Source organism: Aulostomus chinensis, chromosome 1 (assembly GCF_037954235.1).
Source record: "Aulostomus chinensis isolate RoL2024-O1b breed Wild chromosome 1, RoL_Achi_v1.0, whole genome shotgun sequence".
In the NCBI taxonomy this organism is placed as follows: domain Eukaryota; kingdom Metazoa; phylum Chordata; class Actinopteri; order Syngnathiformes; family Aulostomidae; genus Aulostomus; species Aulostomus chinensis.
Genome location: NC_141320.1, coordinates 6,811,198 through 6,838,778, shown reverse-complemented (window position 1 = coordinate 6,838,778; position 27,581 = coordinate 6,811,198). Strand labels below are relative to the sequence as shown.

The following is a 27,581-nucleotide window of genomic DNA, read 5'->3' as shown; positions in this document are numbered from 1 at the left end:
CCCCATCGTCCCTGTTGCTAGGCAGAGCACTGGTGAGGACTGAGGCCAGTGATGTCATCACCTCCAGCTGAGACCTGCCAGGTGGTCCTGCTTCATTCGACTCTGCTGCCTCTGCCACTGCCCTGACTGGTGAGGCTGACAGCAGGTTCTCTCTCATCTAAACTCTCTGTTTACAATGGAGGCTGAAATCCTTGTGATTGGTGGTTCAATCATCAGGTCTGTTGAACTCCCAGGTGCCATCACCTGCTGTCTTCCTGGTGCCAAAGTTGTGGACATTATTGAACGTCTCCAGGACTCATCGATCTCCACCCCTCCTGCAGGTTCTCCCTGTCTCTGTGTGGGTTCTCTCTGGTACTCCAGCTTCCTCCCATAGTCCACAGACATCAAGAGGGTAGTGGTTACCTGGACACTCTAAACGACTGTGAGTGTGAATGGTTGTCTGTCTGTGTGTGTTGGTCCTGGGATGGACTGGTGACCCATCAAGGGTGAACCCAGGGCTGGACTGGCCATCTGGCCAATGCACATCTTTGGGCCGGCCCATAACTGTCATAATTTTTTTTCAAAAGTGTATAGTTTTTAATCGACCGTAACGGTATCGGAGACGCGAAACGCGGCCCATTGGTTGATTTTCTTGAAGGACATTGGGCTCGTCCAATGAAATCTCTCAGCTCTCTCTCTTTCTCTTAGTCAAGCCATGCTGTTGCAATGGAAGTGGAGGAGTCAGATCAGACAGTTGGAGACTATTTTAGTCACCCTTCTTCCACACAGAGGACTGATTTTTTAAAGTTTCATCCTCAACAAGATTCCATAAACCCTGTCGTCCAGAGGCTCTTCGTTAGAACGGACGGCACGACGTGGAAATGGCTGACTTATTGTGGTCAACGTCATGCTTTGTTTTGTTTTGTTTGCCCTGCTTTTAGCAAGCCCAGTGATCCAAGTGTCTTCATTAGAGGCCTGACAGACTGGAGACATGTGCTCCAAAGAGTAGAGGAGCATGAGAGAGGCATGGCACAGAGGCAGTGTGCTGAGGCCTATTTTTGAAACTGCTCCAGAGCAAGACTGGCCACCTCCTTGAGGGAAGACAGCTGACAGGACACCGTGAGCAGGTTAAGAAGCAGGGCTGGACTGGGACCAAAAAATGGCCCTGGCATTTTTCATCCCTGGCAGCCCTCCATGGTTATTTACACGATATGTGTAAGCACACGCCATACCAGAGGATGTATGCGCACATTTTGAAGTTTCAAAAATTAAAATAAAGTGCAGTATTCTACATGGAAGACAGTAACCATGTTAAAAGAGTGATACTCTTTCACTACTCACAGAGACCTTCTTCTTCCACTACACGTTCCAACACCTGACGTCTCTTCTTCCCAGTCCAGCCCTGGAAGAACGCGTCGAGTTTTGGAAATTCGGCTGCTTTTCTTCTCCGGTGTCTCTCTTTTTCGGCTCCTCCTTTCTCCTTCCTCTTACTGGGCAACATTCTTCATGGCTTCTGACTGCAAGGCGGCCGCTGAGTGGTGGCACTACAACTGGATGGGTCTGTTTCTCATTTTAACACAAAACAAACTAACCGCTGTTTCTGCGTTTTTACCAGAAATATATATTTTGAAATGCCTGCTCACACCGGCCCATCCGGCTACATCCACCAAACTTTACACACATAATATAATATAATATAATAATATAATACCCCTGAACACAAGCCCCAAAGCAGTAGTTGTTTTGTTTTTCTTCATAAAGGAGGTGCACTGTCATGACTACGATATCTCTGGCAACAAACATGGAAGGGGCTTTGGGGTCTTGTGTTTCAGCTCTGTAACTTCTGGATGGCTGAAAATGTCAGAATCAGTCCTCTCACTGACATCCACCATTTGTGTGACTTTTGGTGGCTTCAGCTCAAATGAAACCAGGGAAGAGGGGCCAGACTTTGAGGAGCCCCTTAGGGTTAGTGGATGCCCCGGGACCGTGCTTGGGCCCCTTAGCACCTAGATGGCTGAAATTCCCAGCACATGCTACTCTGGGGCATCACACTATGTGTGTAAAGTTTGGTGGATGTAGCCCAAGTACAAACACCAGAACCCAGATTTGATCCTCAATTCTGCTCCAAAAGGCTCTCGGAGTGCAGAAGTCCCAGACCCTGATTTTGCCCAGTTTCACAAGGGGATAGTTTTTTCTCTTTGAACCTAGGAAGTTGAAATTTGAGTGTGTTGTTCTGTCCTCCATAAGGATCACATCTGTGCTGGTTTGACCCCCCTAAGTCCTTTCTGCTGTCCGTAAAGGGCGTGGCAAAGTCCAGTAAAGTCTTTAAATGAAGCATCATAACTGGTCAAAGTTGCTCCAAATGAGATGAGCTTTCTGGGAGGAGTTCACACCTCTGCCAGAAACCAATATTTAAAATTTTGAAGCCCCACCTCCTTCCTGAAACTACTTCCTGTTTGGGAGGGGGTTCTAGAATTATTCCACCAGATTATGATTTCATAAAGTTTCAGGTCTGTATCCACTGTAGAGGCCAATGAGAGCAAAAGAGCAACAGGGTCAAAGGTCAACAGGCCTCGTGTCTCAGCCAGGCCTCAAAGGGTTAAGTGAGCCTTTTGGAGCTCCTTTGAAAAAAGGCCTGTCACCAATCTTGTTCAGGACCAACATGAAGAAGGATCTTTGGAACATTTTCACATCTTTAAGACCGCCTTGACTCCTTTTTATAGCAGGAGTCACTGAACAGCACAAAGCTGCTATTGCAGCCATCAGGCCTCATTTCTGATCAGTTATTATTGTTGAAACAAAGCTGAATATCAATTATTGATTTTTATTGTCATCATTTTGAACACCTGATAAGAGAAACACAATAAAAACATTTGAAAAGGAAGGATCAGAGTGTTGTTGTACTGCAATACTACAGTACAGCATCAGAGACACTCAGTTATTGATTGCCTGAATGATTGATTTCCCCAGAAGAGGAACAGCTTTGTTGGAGCAGTAAAAATACACACATCAGAACGACAAAGTTACATTGGAAAAGAAACTACATGACATTACCAGCACAACATCTGAAGAACAGTTAGGATCAATTTAACTGGCCAGATAGTTAGGATTTCTTTAATGATATCCTTGATGAACCCAGACATCAGAGTGGTTTGTTCCCCTCAATCATAAATCTGTAAATATAGCGTGAAGTGATGGAACTAAAAGGCCACCTCTGAGTGCAGGAGTGAGCCTCTGTGACGGATGTGACGTCAGCAGACCGCCATTAGTTTGAGTCATTGTTTATATTCTTAATGCTGATTGGTCGATCTATAATGGTGACAAATGGACTTCGTAGGTAGAATAAACATCCAGAAATTAAATGAATTTGTAGATTGTCTTATTAATCAAAAGATGAAGTATTAAAAATATTTGTTTTTTTTCCTCGGAGTGAGCGACAACTACCGGATTTTCTCACAGAAGAACGGGGGGCGACTTCCACGGAAGCAGACGTTTGTAATTCCTGGGGCACTAAAATCCATTTCATATTATTCTTTCTTGAACAGCGAATATTATGGAAATAAAATTTATATTTCTCGCCAGAAATGTCCTTAAAATGCTTTTTAAAAATCAAACCTATCTTGAAATGACACTCGTCCGTAATGGCTTCCTTAGCAACCAACATAGCAACAGTAGAAATGTGACACTGTAACGACTCTCTTCCGAGAGGTGAAAGATTCACCGTAATAACGAACAAACCAAAGATTAAACACAAGAACTGAGCAAAGATTATGAAAACAAAATGCATATTTCTGTCTAGAAATGTCATCAGAATGCTTTATTAAATCAAAACTATCTTGGAAGAAGGCACTTTCCTCCGAAAATGACAGGAGCGGCGGCCATGTTTTTGTTTTGAGAGGCCCGCATGAAAGAGTCACATGAGGGAAGGGGGTATGGGGTCATGGGGGGGGGGCGATCCCAGGTGACATTGTTCAAGAGGCAGGGTTCACCCTGGACAGGTCACCAGTCCATCAGGAGAAATGAGGTGGTCGGTATCATGCAACCTAAACTAAAACATTAGTCAGGTCAAATTCAGATTAAAGCAAGAGTCTCCAGATCAAAGTCAGAATTCCTGATGATGTCATCAGGGCTTTGACAATAGCTAGAATTCTGTCTTTGATCTCAGGAGGACATGAAAGAAACACAATTGAGGAAAGTAGAAGAGAGCATGGCAGCATGATGGTGCAGTGGTGAGCACTGTGGCCTCACAGCAAGAAGGTTCTGGTTTGAGTCCAGGCTCGGGTGGGGAATCTTTCTGTGTAGAGCCTGTATGTTCTCCCCATGAATGCGTGGGTTCTCTCTGGTACTCCAGCTCCTTCCCACTGTCCAAAGACATGTAATTGGGGACGAGGCTGATTGGACACTCTAAATTGACCGTAGGTATGAATGTGAGTGTGAATGGTTGTTCGTCTCTGTATGCTGACCCTGTGATGGACTGGTGACCTGTCCAGGGTGAACCCCGCCTCTGGCCTGTAGATGCTGGGATAGGCTCCAGCCCCCCCCTCGACCATCAGTGTAGGTCTTTTGTTAATTGCATGCCACATGAAATTATTGTTGGTCAGTTTTCTAGCGACTGTCTCACAGTGGCAAGACAAGAACACTTCTACTTTTAATGTTGACAGTTTGTTCAACACTGAACTTCATCCAGTACCATGTTGTCAAACACTGGAACCTCCACAGCACCTGAACAGGGACTTGAACCCTGGACCCTCAGATTAAAAGTCTGATGCTCTACCCTCTGAGCTCCTCAGGCTCTTTCTACAGCATTGAGACAGGAACAGAAACACCTGTGAAGGTCAAACTGATGCTTTCTTGACTTGTTCAGTCCTCCATGTTGAAGTCCACCATGCTTTTGATTGGCTCTGATTCTCTGTGGCAAAATCCAACAAAAGGCTCCAAAAATGTCCTGAATGTCACAAGAATGCACAGGACAAGATGTTAGTTTCCTTCATGTCTGCAGTTCCTCCACTGGAAAGTAAAGTCAATGCTGCTCCTCTGCTGAAACCTGGGATCGGACCAGGGACCTTTAGATCTTCAGTCTAAGGCTCTCCCAACTGAGCTGGTTCAGTTCTGAGTGAGGGCCCTGCTTCTCTCATTTATAATCTCTTCCACTCTCACTGGACCTTAGAGAGGATTGGAGCTTCTGAAGTCCTGACACATTGAACAGTTCTCCAGGACCATTTTTGATGAAGGTCTGGATCACACCAGCCTTTTTTGTTTGTCTTCTTGCACCACCGTGCCGCCCCTACTAGTCGTCTACATATCAGTGTTCTCAGTATTGCACGAACATTCACATCAGTATTGTGCTAATATTTTATTTCCTGGCTCTTCAATCCTCCTATTATGAAGTTGATTGCTTCAGCGACCAGGAGACGTTATCATTGGCAGCTAGTTTACTATTATTGCTGCTGCTGTTGTTGGTTGTGTGTCTGTCTTCCATCCCCCTGTCCCTCTGTCTTTCTCTCTGCTTGTCTTTCACCCTCATCTTGTTCCCATCTTTTTGTCATTCTCTCCCTCCTTTCTCTCTGTCTTTTGTCTTTCCTTCTCTATATTTGTCTTCTGCTGTCTGTCCTGTCCTGCTCTCTTTCAACAACCAACCAGTCAAAGCAGACGTCCGGTTAAAAAAATATGATAAAAGAACTCTTGGTTTGATTTGGCTTGAGGCATGAAGAAGATAGGATTGTTTTCCTTTCGTTTTAGAAGCTTTTCCAGATTCATGAAAAGATCATCAATCAGTGCAGTATTTCAGACAGACTTCTGGTCCGTGAGGATGAGGAATCCAGCACAGATCCACAGAACTCCAACTGCCATCTTTGATGGTTCCTTTACAGTCTGTAGGGTGGAGAGATCCTCCTGAGTCTGGCTTGGAATGTTTGTCTGTGGATGTGTTGGCCCTGTGATGGACTGGTGACCTGTCCAGGGTGAACACGGCCTGTCGCCCAAAAGCTGCTGGGATAGGCTCCACCCCCTCATGACCCTGAACAGGATAAGCAGAAGACAATGGACAGAAGTCCTGACACATTGAACAGTTCTCCAGGACCATCTTTGATGAAGGTCTGGATCACACCAGCCTTTTTTGTTTGTCTTCTTCCAGTTGCCTCAACATTGTGTGAGCCAATAATTCCACATCTGTACCAGACACACCTCTGGTTGGTGGGTTGATGGATCTCTCTGTTCTAACAGTGTCTTTTATCTTTTCTATCTTTTCTTTGTATCTGCATTCTGTGGTGCACGGTGGCTCTGGAAGAGCGCTCTAACTATTGTCACTGTACCCCCCCCCCACAACGAAAATAAAAGATTCTGATTCCGATTCTGACACACACACACACACACACACACACGTGTATCAACATGATGTTCCGAATGTTTCACTGTCTGTGGTTGTCCAGCTCTCCTTGCCTCTTCACTGTCATTGTCAGAACTCTGAGCAGTCTTCCTCTCCAGGTGATGTCTCTGAGTGATGATGATTGCTGTCTGTTCAACCAGCTTCATTTGTTGATATCTGAGAAGGACTGAAGACAGCAAAGTGTGCTGATTGGCCAACAACCCCTCACAGGTCAAAGGTCACTGCTCTGAGGCGGACCAGTTTACTGTAACAGTGGTGGCACCATCCACTGCTGGCGCTCTCTTCAGTGCCTAAAAATGATGCGGACAGTAATGTATTAAGAGTTGCTAATAACCTCAAAATAATGCGACAGTGATTTCAGAAGAATTTCTAATGAACTCAAAATGATGCTAACAGTAACGTAGTGATAGTTGCTAATGAACTCAGTGATACTTACAATAATGTAGGAAGAGTTTCAAACTCCCTCAAAATGATGCTGACAGTCATGTAGTAAGAGTTGCTACTAAACTCAAAATAATGCGACAGTGATGTCGGAAGAGTTGCTAATGAACTCAAAATGATGCTACAGTGATGAAGTAAGAGATGCTAAAAAAACTAAAAATGATGCTGACGGTAATGTAGGAAGAGTTGAAACTAACGTTAAAATGGTGCTACACTGTTGTCATAAGAATTGCTAATAAACTCAAAATGATGCTAACAGTAATGTAGTAAGTGTTTCGAACTACCTCAAAGTGATGCTGACAATAATGTAGTAAGAGTTGCTACGAACCTCAAAATAATGCGACAGTGATGTTGGAAGAATTGCTAATGGTCTCAAAATGATGCGACAGTGATGTAGCAAGAATTGCTAATGAACTCAAAATGATGCTAACTGTAATGGAATGAAAGTTTCGAATGGCCTCAAAGTGATGCTGACAGTCATATAGTAAGAGTTGCTACAAAACTCAAAATAATGCGACAGCGATGTCGGAAGAATTGCTAATAAACTCAAAATGATGCTGACGGAAATCTAGTAAGAGCTGCTAATGATCTCAAAATGATGCTACAGTGATGTTGTAAGAATTGCTAATGATATCAAAATGATGTGACGGTCATGTAGTGAGAATTGCTAATGAACTCAAAATAATGCCAACAGTAATGTAGCGATAGTTGCTAATAAACTCAGTGATGCTTACAGTCATGTCGTAAGTGTTTCGAACTACCTCAAAGTGATGCTGACAGTCATGTAGTAAGAGTTGCTACGAACCTCAAAATAATGCGACAGTGATGTCGGAAGAACTGCTAAGGAACTCAAAATGATGCTAACTGTAATGTAGTGAAAGTTTCGAATAACCTCAAAGTGATGCTGACAGTCATGCAGTAAGAGTTGCTACGAACCTCAAAATAATGCGACAGTGATGTCAGAAGAATTGCTAATGATCTCAAAATGATGCGACAGTGATGTAGTGAAAGTTTCGAATAACCTCAAAGTGATGCTGACAGTCACCTGGTTAGAGTTGCGAGTAACCTAAAAATGATGCTGAGAGTAATGTAGTAAGAGTTGCTAATAACCTCAAAATAATGCTACAGTGATGTCGGAAGAATTGTTAATGAACTCAAAGTGATGCTGACAGTCATGTAGTGATAGTTGCTAAAAAACTCAGTTATGCTTACAGTAACGTAGTAAGTGTTTTGAACAACCTCAAAGTGAAGCTGACAGTCATGTAGTAAGAGTTGCTACTAACCTCAAAATAATACTACGGTGATGTCGTAAGAATTGCTAATGATATCAACATGATGTGACAGTGATGTAGTAAGAATTGCTAATGATCTCAAAAAGATGCTACAGTGATGCCGGAAGAATTGCTAATGAATTCAAGAATGATGCTGACAGTAATGTAGTGATAGTTGCTAATAAACTCAAAGTGATGCTGACAGTAATTTATGAAGAGTTGCTAAAAAACTTAAAATAATGACACAGTAATGTAGTAAGAGTTGCTATGAAACTAAAAATAATGCGACAGTGATGTAACAAGAATTGCTAATGATCTCAAAATGATGCGACAGTGATGTCGTCAGAATTGAGAGTCGGGGTTTTCCAAGTTGATCTCCTCCCACGCATGAATTCTCTGGTATCATTCCACTTACTGCGAAGACGAGCCGTGGATGTATTGTCCTGAGCCCAGGGCTTGTCAGATACCATGACCCTCAACTAAATGTGGCAGAAACCCTGCCCTCTTCATTTAGGGCTGGAAGGTGTGAGAGATACTGGGAGCTCATCGAGGCTACGTCCTCCGCGGTCTCCTCAGGCTGGCCAGCACAAGAGGAGACCGCCAACTGGCCGGGACAGGCGGTCACCGTTGTTGTTGCCGTCGTCGTCGGCCTTTCTTTCTTTCTTTCCTTTTTCACACGATCACAGGGGAGAGCGCGGACGCAGTCCCCCACTGTCAAAAATTATGCAGTTGAGATTCCCACATTTGGGGAATTCACCAGGGTCAGCACAGCCCCAGTGCAATGGCTGAGCCTCACCCGGGGAGAACCACCTTGCTGATCATGGTATCTCCCCTGCCAGGTAAGTATGACTCGCTGAGCTTAGGAACAGACATGAGCTCCAGGGACACAGCCTTCTGACTGACAGGCAGGGAGGCCGACACAGCGCCTGATCTTTCCTACCTTGTGCCAATCTGCCGCGTGCGCAGCCCCCTTTGTTTCTCACAACGATGCCGGATGTCGGATATCCCAAGCCCGGGAAGCTCGACCGATGCCGTTTTCAAGGCTCACCTTCTCGCTGGGGGCACCAGCGTGGCCTCTAACCGCACGCATCGTGCCCCGCAGTAAAAAAACCAATCTCCGTCCGCTTTCACCCTCGGATGGAGCGTCGCGACCATGAGAGCTGTCAACGCAAGCGGCCCAATTCCGAAAGACTGAAGGCAGCAAGCTGGGGTTTCACATTTCAACATCAAGTTCACAACCCATCTCTGGGCAAAACAGGCAAATTGAAGGTTCAGGTCTTTCAGAGTGCATTCCAAAGCCTTTTGGGAAAGGCTCCGAGAGCAGTGCCGTCAGCGGATCTCCATCCTTATCTGGAGTGCAAACGGAGCCACAACTTGACGCCCAGCGGCAGCGCGGGCGGAAATCCAGCCCCGGCCTCATGTGCAGCACTCGAGGGTTGGCCTGAAGAGCACGGGATTTGCTCCTGACAAAAGGGGAGGGGCCCGCACTGTTCCTGGAAGGCCATTGCGGCCGCAGGCTGAGGAAAAGCTGCAGTGCAGGAGGAGAACCCTGGTCCGGCTTTGGGTGGAGCAGGTGAGCGAGTGCCTGGCGGAGGCTTGTTTTATTTCCGACGAGAAATGCGGGGCATTGCACCACTCCTGGAAACACTGCAATACCAGGTTGATGCGTGGAAAGGACGGAGCAAGCTCCCGTTCCGTCTCCCTGTTCCAAAAAGCAATTTAATATATGGTTCCCGGATAGGGAACGTACCAGATATTAAACTGATAAGAACAGATACTACACTTGATCTTAGCCAAAAGGCCGAGAAGCGATGCCTGTCAGCCACCCGACGTGAGAGCCAGCACCCCCGGTACAGCCAATCCCGGCCGCGGCTGTGGGCAGGAACCGCAACATTTTGGGTGGCGACACAAAATGCAGTGCCATAAACACTACATCTGGCACACTGGTTGTCCCCACTGCTATCCAAAGCAAAGGCAATCGGTGCCTTCACCCTGCTATGCTAGTGGGGCGACTCAAAGTAAAACAAAGCGGTGTTCAAAGCCACAAGCCAGCGACTCATCCTGGAGTCGGGGTTTTCCAAGTTGATCTCCTCCCACGCATGAATTCTCTGGTATCATTCCACTTACTGCGAAGACGAGCCGTGGATGTATTGTCCTGAGCCCAGGGCTTGTCAGATACCATGACCCTCAACTAAATGTGGCAGAAACCCTGCCCTCTTCATTTAGGGCTGGAAGGTGTGAGAGATACTGGGAGCTCATCGAGGCTACGTCCTCTGCGGTCTCCTCAGGCTGGCCAGCACAAGAGGAGACCGCCAACTGGCCGGGACAGGCGGTCACCGTTGTTGTTGTTGCCGCCGTGGTCGGCCTTTCTTTCTTTCTTTCCTTTTTTCACACGATCACAGGGGAGAGCGCGGACGCAGTCCCCCACTGTCAGGAATTATGCAGTTGAGATGCCCACATTTGGGGAATTCACCAGGGTCAGCACAGCCCCAGTGCAATGGCTGAGCCTCACCCGGGGAGAACCACCTTGCTGATCATGGTATCTCCCCTGCCAGGTAAGTATGACTCGCTGAGCTTAGGAACAGACATGAGCTCCAGGGACACAGCCTTCTGACTGACAGGCAGGGAGGCCGACACAGCGCCTGATCTTTCCTACCCTGTGCCAATCTGCCGCGTGCGCAGCCCCCTTTGTTTCTCACAACGATGCCGGATGTCGGATATCCCAAGCCCGGGAAGCTCAGGCACATTGAAGGTTCAGGTCTTTCAGAGTGCATTCCAAAGCCTTTTGGGAAAGGCTCCGAGAGCAGTGCCGTCAGCGGACCTCCATCCTTATCTGGAGTGCAAACGGAGCCACAACTTGACGCCCAGCGGCAGCGCGGGCAGAAATCCAGCCCCGGCCTCATGTGCAGCACTCGAGAGTTGGCCTGAAGAGCACGGGATTCGCTCCTGACAAAAGGGGAGGGGCCCGCACTGTTCCTGGAAGGTCATTGCGGCCGCAGGCTGAGGAAAAGCTGCAGTGCAGGAGGAGAACCCTGGTCCGGCTTTGGGTGGAGCAGGTGAGCGAGTGCCTGGTGGAGGCTTGTTTTATTTCCGACGGGAAATGCGGGGCATTGCACCACTCCTGGAAACACTGCAATACCAGGTTGATGCGTGGAAAGGACGCAGCAAGCTCCCGTTCCATCTCCCTGTTCCAAAAAGCAATTTAATATATGGTTCCCGGATAGGGAACGTACCAGATATTAAACTGATAAGAACAGATACTACACTTGATCTTAGCCAAAAGACCGAGAAGCGTTGCCTGTCAGCCACCCGACGTGAGAGCCAGAACCCCCGGTACAGCCAATCCCGGCCGCGGCTGTGGGCAGGAACTGCAACATTTTGGGTGGCGACACAAAATGCAGTGCCATAAACACTACATCTGGCACACTGGTTGTCCCCACTGCTATCCAAAGCAAAGGCAATCGGTGCCTTCACCCTGCTATGCTAGTGGGGCGACTCAAAGTAAAACAAAGCGGTGTTCAAAGCCACAAGCCAGCGACTCATCCTGGAGTCGGGGTTTTCCAAGTTGATCTCCTCCCACGCATGAATTCTCTGGTATCATTCCACTTACTGCGAAGACGAGCCGTGGATGTATTGTCCTGAGCTCAGGGCTTGTCAGATACCATGACCCTCAACTAAATGTGGCAGAAACCCTGCCCTCTTCATTTAGGGCTGGAAGGTGTGAGAGATACTGGGAGCTCATCGAGGCTACGTCCTCCGCGGTCTCCTCAGGCTGGCCAGCACAAGAGGAGACCGCCAACTGGCAGGGACAGGCGGTCACCGTTGTTGTTGTTGCCGCCGTGGTCGTCGGCCTTTCTTTCTTTCTTTCCTTTTTCACACGATCACAGGGGAGAGCGCGGACGCAGTCCCCCACTGTCAGAAATTATGCAGTTGAGATTCCCACATTTGGGGAATTCACCAGGGTCAGCACAGCCCCAGTGCAATGGCTGAGCCTCACCCGGGGAGAACCACCTTGCTGATCATGGTATCTCCCCTGCCAGGTAAGTATGACTCGCTGAGCTTAGGAACAGACATGAGCTCCAGGGACACAGCCTTCTGACTGACAGGCAGGGAGGCCGACACAGCGCCTGATCTTTCCTACCTTGTGCCAATCTGCCGCGTGCGCAGCCCCCTTTGTTTCTCACAACGATGCCGGATGTCGGATATCCCAAGCCCGGGAAGCTCAGGCACATTGAAGGTTCAGGTCTTTCAGAGTGCATTCCAAAGCCTTTTGGGAAAGGCTCCGAGAGCAGTGCCGTCAGCGGACCTCCATCCTTATCTGGAGTGCAAACGGAGCCACAACTTGACGCCCAGCGGCAGCGCGGGCGGAAATCCAGCCCCGGCCTCATGTGCAGCACTCGAGAGTTGGCCTGAAGAGCACGGGATTTGCTCCTGACAAAAGGGGAGGGGCCCGCACTGTTCCTGGAAGGCCATTGCGGCCGCAGGCTGAGGAAAAGCTGCAGTGCAGGAGGAGAACCCTGGTCCGGCTTTGGGTGGAGCAGGTGAGCGAGTGCCTGGCGGAGGCTTGTTTTTTTCCGACGAGAAATGCGGGGCATTGCACCACTCCTGGAAACACTGCAATACCAGGTTGATGCGTGGAAAGGACGGAGCAAGCTCCCGTTCCATCTCCCTGTTCCAAAAAGCAATTTAATATATGGTTCCCGGATAGGGAACGTACCAGATATTAAACTGATAAGAACAGATACTACACTTGATCTTAGCCAAAAGGCCGAGAAGCGATGCCTGTCAGCCACCCGACGTGAGAGCCAGCACCCCCGGTACAGCCAATCCCGGCCGCGGCTGTGGGCAGGAACCGCAACATTTTGGGTGGCGACACAAAATGCAGTGCCATAAACACTACATCTGGCACACTGGTTGTCCCCACTGCTATCCAAAGCAAAGGCAATCGGTGCCTTCACCCTGCTATGCTAGTGGGGCGACTCAAAGTAAAACAAAGCGGTGTTCAAAGCCACAAGCCAGCGACTCATCCTGGAGTCGGGGTTTTCCAAGTTGATCTCCTCCCACGCATGAATTCTCTGGTATCATTCCACTTACTGCGAAGACGAGCCGTGGATGTATTGTCCTGAGCCCAGGGCTTGTCAGATACCATGACCCTCAACTAAATGTGGCAGAAACCCTGCCCTCTTCATTTAGGGCTGGAAGGTGTGAGAGATACTGGGAGCTCATCGAGGCTACGTCCTCTGCGGTCTCCTCAGGCTGGCCAGCACAAGAGGAGACCGCCAACTGGCCGGGACAGGCGGTCACCGTTGTTGTTGTTGCCGCCGTGGTCGGCCTTTCTTTCTTTCTTTCCTTTTTTCACACGATCACAGGGGAGAGCGCGGACGCAGTCCCCCACTGTCAGGAATTATGCAGTTGAGATGCCCACATTTGGGGAATTCACCAGGGTCAGCACAGCCCCAGTGCAATGGCTGAGCCTCACCCGGGGAGAACCACCTTGCTGATCATGGTATCTCCCCTGCCAGGTAAGTATGACTCGCTGAGCTTAGGAACAGACATGAGCTCCAGGGACACAGCCTTCTGACTGACAGGCAGGGAGGCCGACACAGCGCCTGATCTTTCCTACCCTGTGCCAATCTGCCGCGTGCGCAGCCCCCTTTGTTTCTCACAACGATGCCGGATGTCGGATATCCCAAGCCCGGGAAGCTCAGGCACATTGAAGGTTCAGGTCTTTCAGAGTGCATTCCAAAGCCTTTTGGGAAAGGCTCCGAGAGCAGTGCCGTCAGCGGACCTCCATCCTTATGTGGAGTGCAAACGGAGCCACAACTTGACGCCCAGCGGCAGCGCGGGCGGAAATCCAGCCCCGGCCTCATGTGCAGCACTCGAGAGTTGGCCTGAAGAGCACGGGATTTGCTCCTGACAAAAGGGGAGGGGCCCGCACTATTCCTGGAAGGCCATTGCGGCCGCAGGCTGAGGAAAAGCTGCAGTGCAGGAGGAGAACCCTGGTCCGGCTTTGGGTGGAGCAGGTGAGCGAGTGCCTGGCGGAGGCTTGTTTTTTTCCGACGAGAAATGCGGGGCATTGCACCACTCCTGGAAACACTGCAATACCAGGTTGATGCGTGGAAAGGACGGAGCAAGCTCCCGTTCCATCTCCCTGTTCCAAAAAGCAATTTAATATATGGTTCCCGGATAGGGAACGTACCAGATATTAAACTGATAAGAACAGATACTACACTTGATCTTAGCCAAAAGGCCGAGAAGCGATGCCTGTCAGCCACCCGACGTGAGAGCCAGCACCCCCGGTACAGCCAATCCCGGCCGCGGCTGTGGGCAGGAACTGCAACATTTTGGGTGGCGAAACAAAATGCAGTGCCATAAACACTACATCTGGCGCACTGGTTGTCCCCACTGCTATCCAAAGCAAAGGCAATCGGTGCCTTCACCCTGCTATGCTAGTGGGGCGACTCAAAGTAAAACAAAGCGGTGTTCAAAGCCACAAGCCAGCGACTCATCCTGGAGTCGGGGTTTTCCAAGTTGATCTCCTCCCACGCATGAATTCTCTGGTATCATTCCACTTACTGCGAAGACGAGCCGTGGATGTATTGTCCTGAGCCCAGGGCTTGTCAGATACCATGACCCTCAACTAAATGTGGCAGAAACCCTGCCCTCTTCATTTAGGGCTGGAAGGTGTGAGAGATACTTGGAGCTCATCGAGGCTACGTCCTCCGCGGTCTCCTCAGGCTGGCCAGCACAAGAGGAGACCGCCAACTGGCCGGGACAGGCGGTCACCGTTGTTGTTGTTGCCGCCGTGGTCGGCCTTTCTTTCTTTCTTTCCTTTTTTCACACGATCACAGGGGAGAGCGCGGACGCAGTCCCCCACTGTCAGAAATTATGCAGTTGAGATTCCCACATTTGGGGAATTCACCAGGGTCAGCACAGCCCCAGTGCAATGGCTGAGCCTCAACCGGGGAGAACCACCTTGCTGATCATGGTATCTCCCCTGCCAGGTAAGTATGACTCGCTGAGCTTAGGAACAGACATGAGCTCCAGGGACACAGCCTTCTGACTGACAGGCAGGGAGGCCAACACAGCGCCTGATCTTTCCTACCTTGTGCCAATCTGAGCCTCACCCGGGGAGAACCACCTTGCTGATCATGGTATCTCCCCTGCCATGTAAGTATGACTCGCTGAGCTTAGGACCAGACATGAGCGCCAGGGACACAGCCTTCTGACTGACAGGCAGGGAGGCCGACACAGCGCCTGATCTTTCCTACCTTGTGCCAATCTGCCGCGTGCGCAGCCCCCTTTGTTTCTCACAACGATGCCGGATGTCGGATATCCCAAGCCCGGGAAGCTCGACCGATGCCGTTTTCAAGGCTCACCTTGTCGCTCGGTGAACCAGCGTGGCCTCGAGCCGCATTAGAATTGCTAATGAACTCAAAATGATGCTAAAAGTAATGTTGTGAAAGTTTCGAATAACCTCAAAGTAATGCTGACAGTCATGTAGTAAGAGTTTCTATGAACTTCAAAATAATGCGACAATGATGTCGGAAGAATTGCTAATAATCTCAAAATAATGCGACAGTGATGTCGGAAGAAATGCTAATGAACTCAAAATGATGCTGACGGTAATTTTGGAAAAGTTGAAACTAACCTCAAATTGATAATACAGTGATGTCGTAAGAATTGCTAATGAACTCAAAATGATGCTAACAGTAATGTAGTGATAGTTGCTAATAAACTCAGTGATGCTTACAGTAATGTAGTAAGTGTTTCAAACAACCTCAAAGTGATGCTGACAGTCATGTAGTAAGAGTTGCTACTAACCTCAAAATAATGCAACAGTAATGTAGTAAGAATTGCTAATGAACTCAAAATGATGCTGACAGTAATCTAGTGAGAGCTGCTAATAACCTCAAAATGATTCTGACAGTAATGTAGTGAGAGCTGCTAATAACGTCAAAATAATGCAACAGTAAAGTAGAAAGAGTTGCTACGAACCTCAAAATAATGCGATAGTGATGTCGGAAGAATTGCTAATGATCTCAAAATGATGCGACAGTGATGTATTAAGAATTGCTAATGAACTCAAAATGATGCTAACAGTAATGGAGTGAAAGTTTTGAATAACCTAAAAGTGATGCTGACAGTAATGTAGTAAAAGTTGCTACGAACCTCAAAATATTGCGACAGTGATGTCGGAAGAATTGCTAATGAACTCAAAATGATGTTAACAGTAATGTAGTGATAGTTGCTAATTAACTCAGTGATGCTTAAAGTAATTAGTCAGTGTTTTGAACAACCTCAAAGTGATGCTGACAGTCAGTTAGAAAGAGTTGCTTAAAATAATGCAACAGTAATGTAGTAAGAGTTGCTAACAACCTCAAAATAATGCGACAGTGATGTCAGAAGAATTGGTAATAACCTCAAAATGATGCTGAAAGTGATGTCGGAAGAATTGCTAATGAACTTAAAATGATGCTAACTGTAATGTAGTGATAGTTGCTAATCAACTCAGTGATGCTTACAGCAATGTAGTAAGTGTTTCGAATAACCTCAAAGTGATGCTGACAGTCATGTAGTAAGAGTTGCTACGAAACTCAAAATAATGCTACTGTGATGTCGTAAGAATTGCTAATAAACTCAAAATGATACTAACAGTAATGTAGTGAAAGTTTCGAATAACCTCAAAGTGATGCTGACAGTCATGTGGTTAGAGCTGCGAGTAACCTAAAAATGATGATGACAGTGATGTCGTAAGAATTGCTATTGAACTCAAAACGATGCTAACAGTCACGTGGTGATGGATGCTAATAAACTCAGTGATGCTGACAGTAATGTAGTAATAGTTGCTAATAACCTCAAAATGATGCGACAGTGATGTCGTAAGAATTGCTAATGAACTCAAAATGATGCGACAGTGATGTTGTAAGAATTGCTAATGAACTCAAAATGATGCTGACGGTAATCTAGTAAGAGTTGCTAAAAAACTCAAAATAATGCGAAAGTGATGTCGTAAGAATTGCTAATAAACTCAAAATAATACTGACATTATTGTAGTAATAGTTGCTACGAACCTCAAAATGATGCTACCGTGATGTTCTAAGGATTGCTAACAAACTGAAAGTGATGCTGACAGTAATGTAGTGAAAGTTTCGAATAACCTCAAAGTGATGCTGACAGTCTTGTAGTAATATTTGCTACGAACCTCAAAACGATGCTACAGTGATGTAATTAAAGTTACTAATGATCTCAAAATGATGCTGAGAGTGATGTCGTAAGATTTGCGAATAACCTCAAAAAATGCTACAGTGATGTAGGAAGAGTTGCTAACGACCTCAAAAACAATGCTACAGGGATGTAGGAAGAGTTGCTAATAACCTCAAAATAATGCGACAGAGATGTCGTAAGAATTGCTAATGAAATCAAAATAATGCTAACAGTAATGCAGTGAAAGATTCGAATAACCTCAATGATAATAATGAACTCAAAATGATGCTGACAGTGATGTAATGAGGGTATCTACTAATTTCAAAAAGATGCGAAAGTGATGTCATGAGAGTTGCTTCTAACCTAATAAATGATGCGAAAGTGATGTGGTGAGAGTTGCTACTATCCTCAAAATGATGCACCAGTGATGTACTGAGAGTTGCTGAAAACCTTAAAATGATGCTGACAGTCATGTAGTGAGAGTTGCTACGAATCTCAAAATGATGCCACAGTAATGTCGCGAGAGTTGCGACTATCCTCCAAATGATGCTACAGTGATGTAGTGAGAGTTTCGATGAACCTCAAAATGATGCTCCAGTGATGTACTGAGAGTTGCTTAAAATCTCAAAATAATGCGACAGTGATGTGGTGAGAGTTGCTTCTGTCACGACCCGGCTCAGAAATCGTGACATCGAAGGAGGGAGACGCAGACTAAACGTGAAACACAACTAATAATTTATTATTAGTAACGCAAAATCAACACAAGGCAAACCATAACGTACAGTGGAGTGTGGTTATCAGTAGTGTCAGTGGTGAGTGCGAGTGTGTGCATGAGTGTACAGGGGGTGTATGTGTGCGGTGTGATGGATGCAGAGAACTAAACAAGACATAACTCAAGAAAACCAACCATCGCTCCGACGTGGGCCAGGAGGAGTGAGCGAGAGACAACCGGCCAGGTTGATCGCCTGCTTTATAGCTGGGAGACGCCGGGCCCAGGTGCTCCCAATTAGTCAGCAGCTCCGCCCCATGAAGCTCGAACCTGAGAAGGGAAGGAAGTCAAAAATAATGCAACGCCCCCATGCCCGTGACCATGGGGACGTGACACTACGAACCTCAATATGATGCTCCAGTAATGTAGTGAGAGTTGCTACTAATCTAAGAAATGATGCTCCAGTGATGTAAAAAGAATTGCTACAAACCTAAGAAATGATGCAACAGTGATTTAGTGAGAGTTGCTTAAAACCTCAAAATGATGCTACAGTGATGTAGTGAGAGTTGCTACGAAGCTCAAAATGATGCTACAGTGATGTCGTAAGAGTTGCTAAAAATCTCAAAATGATGCTTCAGTGATGTTGTGAGAGTTGCTAAAAACCTCAAAATGATGCTCCAGTGATGTAGTGAGAGTTGCTTCAAACCTTAAAATGATGCTGACAGTCATGAAGTGAGAGTTGCTACTTTCCTCAAAATGATGCTACAGTGATGTAGTAAGAGTTGCTAAAAATCTCAAAATGATTCTTCAGTGATGTGGTGAGAGTTGCTAAAAACCTCAAAATGATGCTACAGTAATGTAGTGAGAGTTGCTTAAAACCTCAAAATGATGCTGACAGTAATGTAGTGAGAGTTGCTACGAACCTCAAAATGATGCTACAGTGATGTGGTGAGAGTTGCGAAAAACCTCAAAATGATGCTACAGTAATGTAGTGAGAGTTGCTACGAACCTGAAAATGATGCTAACAGTAATGTAGTGAGAGTTGCTACGAACCTCAAAATGATGCTACAGTGATGTGGTGAGAGTTGCGAAAAACCTCAAAATGATGCTACAGTGATGTAGTGAGAGTTGCTACTAACCTCAAAATGATGCTACAGTTATGTAGTGAGAGTTGCTTAAAATCTATGAATGATGCTACAGTGATGTGGTGAGAGTTGCTTGAAACCTCAAAATGATGCTGACAGTCATTTAGTGAGAGTTGCTACTATCCTCCAAATGATGCTACAGTGATGTAGTGAGAGTTGCTACTATCCTCAAAATGATGCTACAGTTATGTAGTGAGAGTTGCTAAAAATCTCAAAATGATGCTTCAGTGATGTAGTGAGAGCTGCTACTTATCTCAAAATAATGCTACAGTGATGTAGTGAGAGTTGCTAAAACCCTAAAAATGATACTGACAGTAGTGTAGTGACAGTTTCTGCTTAACTCAAAATAAAGCTACAGTAATGTAGTGAGAGTTGCTACAAACCTCAAAATGATGCCAAAGTGATGTCATGAGAGCTACTACGAACCTCAAAATGATGCTAAAGTCATTTAGTGAGAGTTGCTAAAAACCTAAAAATGATACTGACAGTAATGTAGTGTGAGTTTCTGTTAACTCAAAATAATGCTACAGTGATGTAGTGAGAGTTGCTACCAACCTCAAAATGATGCTGATAGTGATGTAGTGAGAGTTGCTAAAAATCTCAAAATGATGCTATCAGTAATGTTGTGACAGTTGCTAAAAACCTCAAACTGATGCTACAGTGATGTAGTGAGAGTTGCTACTAATCTCAAAATGATGCTGACACTCATGAAGTGGGAGTTTCAAAAATCCTCAAAATGATGCTACAGTGATGTAGTGAGAGTTGCTACGATGCTCAAATGATGCTACAGTGATGTAATAAGAATTGCCACTAACCAAACAAATGATGCTACAGTGATGTAGTGAGAGTTGCGAAAAACCTCAAAATGATGCCACAATAATGTAGTGAGAGTTGCGACTAACCTCAAAATGATGCTGATAGTGATGTCATGAGAGTTGCTACGAACCTCAAAATGATGCTGAAGTGATGTAATGAGACTTGCTACTAACCTAAGAAAGGATGCTACAGTGATGTGGTGAGAGTTCTACGAACCTCAAAATGATGCTGACAGTAATGTAGTGAGAATTGCTACGAACCTTTCAATGATTCGACAGTGGTGTAGTAAGAGTTACTACTATCCTCAAAATGATGCTTCAGTGATGTAGTAAGAGTTGCTACTACCCTAAGAAATGATGCTCCAGTGATGTGGTGAGAGTTGCTAAAAACCTCAAAATGATGCTGACAGTAATGTAGTGAGAGTTTCTGCTAAACTCAAAATAAGGCTACAGTGATGTAGTGAGAGTTTCAACTATTCTCAAAATGATTCTTTAGTGATGTAGTGAGAGTTGCTACTAACCTCAAAATGATGTTACACTGATGTGGTGAGAGTTCTACGAACCTCAAAATGATGCTCAAGTGATGTAATGACAGTTGCTACTAATTTAAAAATGATGCTAAAGTGATGTCATGAGAGTTGCTACGAACCTCAAAATGATGCTGAAGTGATGTCATGAGACTTGCTACTAACCTAAGAAAGGATGCTACAGTGATGTGGTGAGAGTTCTACGAACCTCAAAATGATGCTGACAGTAATGTAGTGAGAATTGCTACGAACCTTTAAATGATTCGACAGTGGTGTAGTAAGAGTTACTACTATCCTCAAAATGATGCTTCAGTGATGTAGTAAGAGTTGCTACTACCCTAAGAAATGATGCTCCAGTGATGTGGTGAGAGTTGCTAAAAACCTCAAAATGATGCTGACAGTAATGTAGTGAGAGTTTCTGCTAAACTCAAAATAAGGCTACAGTGATGTAGTGAGAGTTTCAACTATTCTCAAAATGATTCTTCAGTGATCTTGTGAGAGTTGCTACTAACCTCAAAATGATGTTACACTGATGTGGTGAGAGTTCTACGAACCTCAAAATGATGCTCAAGTGATGTAATGACAGTTGCTACTAATTTAAAAATGATGCTAAAGTGATGTAATGAGAGTTGCTCCGAACCTAAGAAATGATGCGACAGTGATGTAGTGAGAGTTACTAGGAAGCTCAAATTGATGCTGACAGTAATGTAGTGAGAGTTGATTAAAACCTAAAAATTGATGCTAAAGTCATGGAGTGAGAGTTGCTACGAACCTCAAAATGATGCAGTGATGAAGTAAGAGTTGACACTATCCTCAAATTGATGCTTACAGTAATGTAGTGAGAGTTTCTTCTTAACTGAAAATAAAGCTACAGTAATGTAGTGAGAGTTTCTTCTTAACTGAAAATAAAGCTACAGTGATGTAGTGAGAGTTTCTTCTTAACTGAAAATAAAGCTACAGTGATGTAGTGAGAGTTTCTTCTCACATAAGAAATGATAATCAAGTGATGTAATGAGAGATGCTACGAACCTAAGAAATGATGCTACAGTGTTGTAGTGAGAGTTGCAACTAATGTCAAAATGATGCTAAAGTGATGTAATGAGAGTTGCTAATAACCTCAAAATGATGCTACAGTGATGTAGTAAGAGTTGCTCATGACATCAAAATGATGCTACAGTGATGTGGTGAGAGTTGATAGTAATTTCAAAATCATGCCAAAGTGATGTAATGAGAGTGGCTACTTACTTAAGAAATGATGCTACAGTGATGTGGTGAGAGTTGCTACGAACCTAAAAAATGATGCTACAGTCATGTAGTGAGAGTTGCTAAAAACCTCAAAATGATGCTGACAGTGATGTAATGAGAGTTGCTACTAACCTAAGAAATGATGCCACAGTGATGGGGTGAGAGTTGCGACTAATCTCAAAATGATGCTAAAGTGATGCAGTAAGAGTTGCTTAAAACCTTAAAATGATGCTGACAGTCATGTAGTGAGAGTTGCTTAAAATCTCAAAATGATGCGACAGTGATGTGGTGAGAGTTGCTACTATCCTTCAAATGATGCTACAATGATGTAGTTAGAGTTGCTTAAAATCTCAAAATGATGTGACAGTGATGTGGTAATAGTTTCAAAAAACTCAAAATGATGCTCCAGTGATGTAGTCAGAGTTGCTACGAACCTCAAAATGATGCTGACAGTCATGAAGTGAGATTTGCTACTATCCTCAAAATGATGCTACAGTGATGTGGTGAGAATTGCTAAAAATCTCATAATGATGCGAAAGTGATGTGATGAGAGTTGCTCAAAACCTCAAATGATGCTGTCAGTAATGTAGTGAGAGTTGCTACGAACCTCAAAATGATGCTCCAGTGATGTAGTGAGAGTTGCTACGAACCTCAAAATGATGCTACAGTAATGTAGTAGGAGTTACAAAAAATCTAAAGATGATGCTGAAGTGATGGGGGGAGAGTTGCTAAAATCCTCAAAATGATGCTACAGGATGTAGTGAGAGTTGCTACGAAGCTCAAAATGATGCAACAGTAATGTGGTGAGAGTTGCTTAAAACCTCAAAATTATGCTACAGTAATGTGGTGAGAGTTGCTTAAAACCTCAAAATGATGCTACAGTGATGTAGTGAGAGTTGCTACGGACCTGAAAATGATGCTCCAGTGATGCAGTAAGAGTTGCTTAAAACCTCAAAATGATTCTACAGTGATGTGGTGAGAGTTTCTTAAAATCTCAAAATGATGCGACAGTGATGTGGTAAGAGTTGCGAAAGACCTCAAAATGATGCTGACAGTAATGTGGTGAGAGTTGCTAAAAATCTCAAAATGATGCTAAAGTGATATAGTGAGAGTTGCTACGAACCTCAAAATGATGCTCCAGTGATGTGGTGAGAGTTGCTACTATCCTCCAAATGATGCGACAGTGATGTAGTGAGAGTTGCTTAACATCTCAAATGATGCAACAGTGATGTAGAGAGAGTTGCTACGATCCTCAAAATGATGCTACAGTAATGTATTAGGTTGCTAAAACCTCAAAATGATGCTACAGTGATGTAGTGAGAGTTGCTACGAACGTCAAAATGATGCTCTAGTGATGTGGTAAGAGTTGCTAAAAATCTCAAAATGATGCTAAAGTGATGTGGTGAGAGTTGCTAAAATCCTCAAAATGATGCTACAGTGATGTAGTGAGAGTTGCCACGAACCTCAAAATGATGCACCAGTAATGTAGTGAGAGTTGCTCCGAACCTAAAAATGATGCGACAGTAATGTGGTAAGAGTTGCTAAAAATCTCAAAATGATGCTAAAGTGATGTGGTGAGAGTTGAAAAAAAAAATCAAAATGATGCTGTCAGTAATGTAGTGAGAGTTGCTACGACCCTCAAAATGATGCTACAGTGATGTAGTGAGAGTTGCTAAAAACCTCAAAATGATGCTACAGTGATACAGTGAGAGTTGCTACTCATCGAAGAAATGATGCTAAAGTGATGTAGTGAGAGTTGCTTCAAATCTCAAAATGATGCTACAGTGATGTGGTGAGAGTTTCTTAAAATCTTAAAATGATGCGACAGTGATATGGTGAGAGTTGCTACGAACCTCAAAATGATGCTCCAGTGATGTGGTGAGAGTTGCTTCTATCCTCCAAATGATGCTACAGTGATGTAGTGAGAGTTGCTTAAAATCTCAAATGATGCTACAGTGATGTAGTGAGAGTTGCTACGGACCTCAAAATGATGCTCCAGTGATGCAGTAAGAGTTGCTTAAAACCTCAAAATGATGCTGATAGTAATGTAGTGAGAGTTGTTAAGAACCTCAAAATGATGCTACAGTGATGTAGAGAGAGTTGCTATGATCCTCAAAATGATGCTACAGTAATGTATTAGGTTGCTAAAAACCTCAAAATGATGCTACAGTGATGTAGTGAGAGTTGCTACGATCCTCAAAATGATGCTACAGTAATGTATTCGGTTGACTAAAAACCTCAAAATGATGCTCCAGTGATGCAGTAAGAGTTGCTTAAAACCTTTAAAAATGATGCTGACAGTCATGTAGTGACAGTTGCTACTATCCTCCAAATGATGCTACAGTGATGTCGTGACAGTTGCTAAAAATCTCAAAATGATGTGACAGTGATGTGGTAATAGTTTCAAAAAACTCAAAATGATGCTCCAGTGATGTAGTAAGAGTTGCTACGAACCTCAAAATGATGCTGACAGTCATGAAGTGAGATTTGCTACTATCCTCAAAATGATGCTACAGTGATGTAGGAAGAGTTGCTAAAAACCTCAAAATGATGCTGCAGTGATGTAGTGAGAGTTGCTACTAATCTAAGAAATGATGCTAAAGTGATGTGTTGAGAGTTGCTTCAAATCTCAAAATGATCCTCCAGTGATGCAGTAAGAGTTGCTTTAAACCTTAAAATGATGCCACAGTGATGTGGTGAGAGTTGCTACTAACCTAAAAAATTATGCTACAGTCATGTAGTGAGAGTTGCTAAAAACCTCAAAATGATGCTGACAGTGATGTAATGAGAGTTGCTACTAACCTAAGAAATGATGCCACAGTGATGGGGTGAGAGTTGCTACTAATCTCAAAATGATGCTAAAGTGATGTAATGAGAGTTGCTACTAACCTAAGAAATGATGCTACAGTGATGTGGTGAGAGTTGCTACAAACCTAAGAACTGATGCCACAGTGATGTAGTGATAGTTGCTAAAAACCTAAAAATGAGGCTCCAGTAATGTCGTGAGAGTTGCTACTATCCTCAAAATGATGCTAAAGTTATATGGTGAGAGTTGCTACTAATCTCAAAATGATGCTGAAAGTGATGTCGTGAGAGTTTCTACGAACCTAAAAATGATGCTACAGTGATGTGGTGAGAGTTGCTACAAACCTAAGAAATGATGCCACTGTGATGTAGTGATACTTGCTACTAATCTCAAAATGATGCGAAAGTGATGTTGTGAGAGTTGCTATGTACCTAAGAAATGATGCTACTGTGATGTGGTGAGAATTGTTACCGACCTCAAAATGATGCTAGAGTGATGTAGTGAGAGTTGCTACTAATCTCAAAATGATGCTAAAGTGATGTTGTGAAAGTTGCTATGTACCTAAGAAATGATGCTACAGTGATGTGGTGAGAGTTGTTACCGACCTCAAAATGATGCAAGAGTGATGTCGTGAGAGTTGCTCCTAACCTAAAAATGATGCTTACAGTGATGTCGTGAGAGTTGCTACTATCCTCAAAATGATGCTGAAAGTGATGAAGTGAGAGTTGGTACAAACCTCAAAATGATGGTGACAGTCATGTAGTGAGAGTTGCTAGGAACCTCAAAATGATGCTACAGTAATGTGGTGAGAGTTGCTTAAAACCTCAAAATGATGCGACAGTGATGTAGTGAGAGTTGCTACGGACCTGAAAATGATGCTCCAGTGATGCAGTAAGAGTTGCTTAAAACCTCAAAATGATGCTACAGTGATGTGGTGAGAGTTGCTACTATCCTCCAAATGATGCTACAGTGATGTAGTGAGAGTTGCTTAAAATCTCAAATGATGCAACAGTGATGGAGTGAGAGTTGCTACGATCCTCAAAATGATGCTACAGTAATGTCTTAGGTTGCTAAAACCTCAAAATGATGCTACAGTGATGTAGTGAGAGTTGCTACGAACGTCAAAATGATGCTCCAGTGATGTAGTAAGAGTTGCTTAAAACCTTAAAATGATGCTGACAGTAATGTAGTGAGAGTTGCTACTATCCTCAAAATGATGCTAAAGTGATGTGATGAGAGTTGCTAAAAATCTCAAAATGATGCTGTAAGTAATGAAGTGAGACTTGCTACGAACCTCAATAATGCTACAGTAATGTTGTAAGTGTTGCTAAAAATCTCAAAATGATGCTAAAGTGATGTGGTGAGAGTTGCTAAAATCCTCAAAATGATGCTACAGTGATGTAGTGAGAGTTGCCACGAACCTCAAAATGATGCACCAGTAATGTAGTGAGAGTTGCTCCAAACCTCAAAATGATGCGACAGTCATGTGGAAAGAGTTGCTAAAAATCTCAAAATGATGCTAAAGTGATGTGGTGAGAGTTGAAAAAAAAAATCAAAATGATGCTGTCAGTAATGTAGTGAGAGTTGCTACGACCCTCAAAATGATGCTACAGTGATGTAGTGAGAGTTGCTAAAAACCTCAAAATGATGCTACAGTGATACAGTGAGAGTTGCTACTCATCGAAGAAATGATGCTAAAGTGATGTAGTGAGAGTTGCTTCATATCTCAAAATGATGCTACAGTGATGTGGTGAGAGTTTCTTAAAATCTTAAAATGATGCGACACTGATATGGTGAGAGTTTCTACTATCCTCCAAATGATGCTACAGTGATGTAGTGAGAGTTGCTTAAAATCTCAAATGATGCTACAGTGATGAAGTGAGAGTTGCTACGGACCTCAAAATGATGCTCCAGTGATGCAGTAAGAGTTGCTTAAAACCTCAAAATGATGCTGACAGTCATGTAGTGAGAGTTGTTAAGAACCTCAAAATGATGCTACAGTGATGTGGTGAGAGTTGCTACGAACCTCAAAATGATGCTAAAGTAATGTGGTGAGAGTTGCTACGAACCTCAAAATGATTCTACAGTGATGTAGTGAGAGTTGCTACGATCCTCAAAATGATGCTACAGTAATGTATTAGGTTGCTAAAAACCTCAAAATGATGCTACAGTGATGTAGTGAGAGTTGCTACGATCCTCAAAATGATGCTACAGTAATGTATTCGGTTTTCTAAAAACCTCAAAATGATGCTCCAGTGATGCAGTAAGAGTTGCTTAAAACCTTTAAAAATGATGCTGACAGTCATGTAGTGAGAGTTGCTACTATCCTCCAAATGATGCTACAGTGATGTCGTGAGAGTTGCTAAAAATCTCAAAATGATGCTGCAGTGATGTCGTGAGAGTTGCTACTAATCTAAGAAATGATGCTACAGTGATGTGGTGAGAGTTGCTACTCACCTTAAAATGATGCTGACAGTGATGTCGTGAGAGTTGCTAAAAACCTCAAAATGATGCTACAGTGATGTAATGAGAGTTGCTAAAAACCTAAGAAATGATGCCACAGTGATGGGGTGAGAGTTGCTACTAATCTCAAAATGATGCTAAAGTGATGTAATGAGAGTTGCTACTAACCTAAGAAATGATTCTACAGTGATGTGGTGAGAGTTGCTACTAACCTCAAAATGATGGTGACAGTCATGTAGTGAGACTTGCTGCTAACCTTAAAATGATGCTGACAGTGATGTCGTGAGAGTTTCTTTGAACCTCAAAATGATGCTACAGTGATGTAATGAGAGTTGCGACAAACCTAAGAAATGATGTCACAGTGATGTAGTGATAGTTGCTAAAAACCTCAAAATGAGGCTCCAGTAATGTCGTGAGAGTTGCTACTATCCTCAAAATGATGCTAAAGTTATATGGTGAGAGTTGCTACTAATCTCAAAATGATGCTGAAAGTGATGTCGTGAGAGTTTCTACGAACCTCAAAATGATGCTACAGTGATGTAATGAGAGTTGCTACAAACCTAAGAAATGATGATACAGTGATGTGGT

General features: G+C 44.3%; 9 non-coding genes across 9 annotated transcripts; all 9 read right to left on the bottom strand.

Moving 5' to 3' along the window:
• Positions 1-8,759: 8,759 nt before the first annotated feature.
• LOC147270179 (U1 spliceosomal RNA) lies at positions 8,760-8,923 on the bottom strand. The gene has a single exon (XR_015116466.1). It is a non-coding gene; the product is annotated as a U1 spliceosomal RNA (small nuclear RNA).
• A 775-nt stretch (positions 8,924-9,698) lies between these two features.
• On the bottom strand, positions 9,699-9,889 carry LOC147270178 (U2 spliceosomal RNA). The gene has a single exon (XR_015117247.1). It is a non-coding gene; the product is annotated as a U2 spliceosomal RNA (small nuclear RNA).
• Positions 9,890-10,475: 586 nt separating this feature from the next.
• Positions 10,476-10,639, bottom strand: LOC147270177 (U1 spliceosomal RNA). The gene has a single exon (XR_015116987.1). It is a non-coding gene; the product is annotated as a U1 spliceosomal RNA (small nuclear RNA).
• Positions 10,640-11,181: 542 nt separating this feature from the next.
• On the bottom strand, positions 11,182-11,372 carry LOC147270176 (U2 spliceosomal RNA). The gene has a single exon (XR_015116451.1). It is a non-coding gene; the product is annotated as a U2 spliceosomal RNA (small nuclear RNA).
• Positions 11,373-11,960: 588 nt separating this feature from the next.
• Positions 11,961-12,124, bottom strand: LOC147270175 (U1 spliceosomal RNA). The gene has a single exon (XR_015116827.1). It is a non-coding gene; the product is annotated as a U1 spliceosomal RNA (small nuclear RNA).
• Positions 12,125-12,665: 541 nt separating this feature from the next.
• LOC147270174 (U2 spliceosomal RNA) lies at positions 12,666-12,856 on the bottom strand. Its single transcript, XR_015117084.1, has one exon. It is a non-coding gene; the product is annotated as a U2 spliceosomal RNA (small nuclear RNA).
• A 586-nt stretch (positions 12,857-13,442) lies between these two features.
• LOC147270173 (U1 spliceosomal RNA) lies at positions 13,443-13,606 on the bottom strand. The gene has a single exon (XR_015116986.1). It is a non-coding gene; the product is annotated as a U1 spliceosomal RNA (small nuclear RNA).
• A 541-nt stretch (positions 13,607-14,147) lies between these two features.
• Positions 14,148-14,338, bottom strand: LOC147270172 (U2 spliceosomal RNA). Its single transcript, XR_015117079.1, has one exon. It is a non-coding gene; the product is annotated as a U2 spliceosomal RNA (small nuclear RNA).
• A 586-nt stretch (positions 14,339-14,924) lies between these two features.
• Positions 14,925-15,088, bottom strand: LOC147270171 (U1 spliceosomal RNA). Its single transcript, XR_015116930.1, has one exon. It is a non-coding gene; the product is annotated as a U1 spliceosomal RNA (small nuclear RNA).
• Positions 15,089-27,581: the final 12,493 nt, after the last annotated feature.